Genomic DNA, 2,302 nt, shown 5'->3' with positions numbered 1-2,302 from the left:
AGGCAAAGTTGGACAATCATTGGTTGAGTGTTCATTAGTTTCACAAATTTGACACACAATTTCTTGAACAGATTTTATTTGACCACTCTTTTTTAATTCTAGTGCCTCAACTTTTCTAGCTAAAGATGCAAATTTGGCTTGGAGGTCATGATCTTCCCTAAGGTTGTACATGCCTCCATTAGATGTATGAGGTTGAGTTTTACCTGGTGCCTCACACGTACCTGTGGTGTCCCAATTTTGAGCATTTTCAGCTAGCAAGTCTAGGTACTCCATTGCTTCATCAGGGTCTTTATCTTCAAAAGTTCCATTGCACATCAATTCCACCATTTGCCTATCTTTAGGTGTTAACCCTTCATAAAATTGTGAGACCAATCTCCATGTTTCAAAACCATGATGAGGACAGGTATTAAGCAAGTCTTTATATCTATCCCAACACTTGTAAAATGTTTCTCCTGGTTTTTGAGTGAAAGTGGTGATTTGTCTTTTGAAAGAGTTTGTTCTGTGAGACGGAAAAAACTTCTTTAAAAATTGTTGTTGCATTTCATCCAAGCACGAATGAATCCTGACCTAATATTTTGTAGCCATGTTTTAGCTTTATCTTTTAATGAAAAAGGAAAAAGCTTTAATCTGATGGTGTTCATGCTACAATTTAAGTCATTATAGGTGTTACAAACTTCTTCAAATTCTCTTAAATGCAAATATGGATTTTCTAATTCTAAGCCATGAAAAGTGGGTAAAAGTTGAATAATACCTGGCTTAAAATTAAAATGAGAAGCATCAGGAGGAAAAACTATACATGATGGTGCACTTGTTCTTGTTGGATTCATGTGATCTCTAAGTGTTCTCACATGATTATTCTCATTATTCTCATTATGAATTGACTGGTTATCTTCTTCGGCCATGTTTTCTAAAGAAATTGAGGATTTCCTAGAAAGTCTACCACTTAATGTACGTGTCCAAACTCTCATGCAAGTGCAAAAGAAAAGAAAAAGAAAAGGAACAAAATTAGAAAAACAAATAAAAGTAAAAAAACAAAAGAAATATAAAAGAAATATAAAATTTATACAATACTTACCTCCCCGGCAACGGCGCCAAAAACTTGTCACGACCAAAAGATTGATGTCTTATCCCAAGTGCAGGAGTGTCAAAGTAATAAATAACCCGGAAAGACCGGGGTCGAACCACAGAGAGGTTAATTGTATAAATTATAAATAACAATACAACAACAACAACAACAACAACAATAATAGTAATAATAGTAATAATAATAATAATAATAATACTCAGTACGTGGCGTTGTTATACCTGAGAATGATCTAAAAGATCGGGTCACAGGTTTCCAGCCTATATACTGATTTTATGAAAAGATCAAAGAGATATATTATATAATATAAACAGATTTCTGATGCGAATGAACAAGGCAAGACCAACAATGTCAGGATCCTTGATCAAACACAGAGCATACTTAACGTACATAACATATAACAAGAATGTAAATAATAATAATAATAGTAGTAGTAGTAGTAGTAATAAAAAGAAGAAGAGGAAGAAATTAATGTGAACTTTGAGATGGAAGATTAATGTAAGGATTAAACAATGATAAAAACAAATGTCAAGGTTAGAGGATTCACTAATGGTATTTCAAATAAATATAATATAAACTCTTTTTATTACTCAACTAGAAACCACACACAAAGGAGGTTCTAATCGGATGATTTATCATTAATGGCTCATTATAAAGTATTAACATGATCATATTAATTATCTTGTCTAAGTAACACCATACTTATAAATATCATCAGGCATTCATGTTGCTAGCTTATGTTAACAACAAATCAAGTTCCTATCATAACAACGATGTCGGCCGAAAACTATGAAGGATCAAGCATTCGATGTACCAAGTGTTATACAACATAAATCTAGATTAACCATTTAACAAGCAAGGTATTAAGAATTAGTAAGATAAAAAGATAAGACATGCTAATAACAATTTATCTTGGATATAAACATTAAAGTCCATGTTGAGTTTATATTATACCTTATTCTAACACCATTAGTAAAACCTTTTCACCTTGACATAATTAACTTAGCTAAACATAATGAAGAAGAAAAACATAAATAAACAAGATAAGAACATGATTATGATATAAGTTAACTAAGTACATGAAAGGAAATGAAAAAGCATAAACAAGAGATTAATATAACATGAAAGAAAACTTGAACATTACAAAGATATAAAGAGAGAAAGCAAGAAGATGATTTTGATCTGAAAAATAATATGACTAAATACATGGCAAATGCC

General features: G+C 31.4%; 1 pseudogene; it reads left to right on the top strand.

Annotated features, from left to right (window-relative positions):
* Positions 1 to 385: 385 nt before the first annotated feature.
* Positions 386 to 496, top strand: LOC133672210 (small nucleolar RNA R71; annotated as a pseudogene).
* The last annotated feature ends 1,806 nt before the right edge of the window (positions 497 to 2,302 follow it).

This window comes from Populus nigra, chromosome 13, assembly GCF_951802175.1.
Source record: "Populus nigra chromosome 13, ddPopNigr1.1, whole genome shotgun sequence".
Lineage (NCBI taxonomy): Eukaryota > Viridiplantae > Streptophyta > Magnoliopsida > Malpighiales > Salicaceae > Populus > Populus nigra.
Note: the sequence above shows the minus strand (reverse complement) of the source record. Positions and strands in the feature narration are given on the sequence as shown.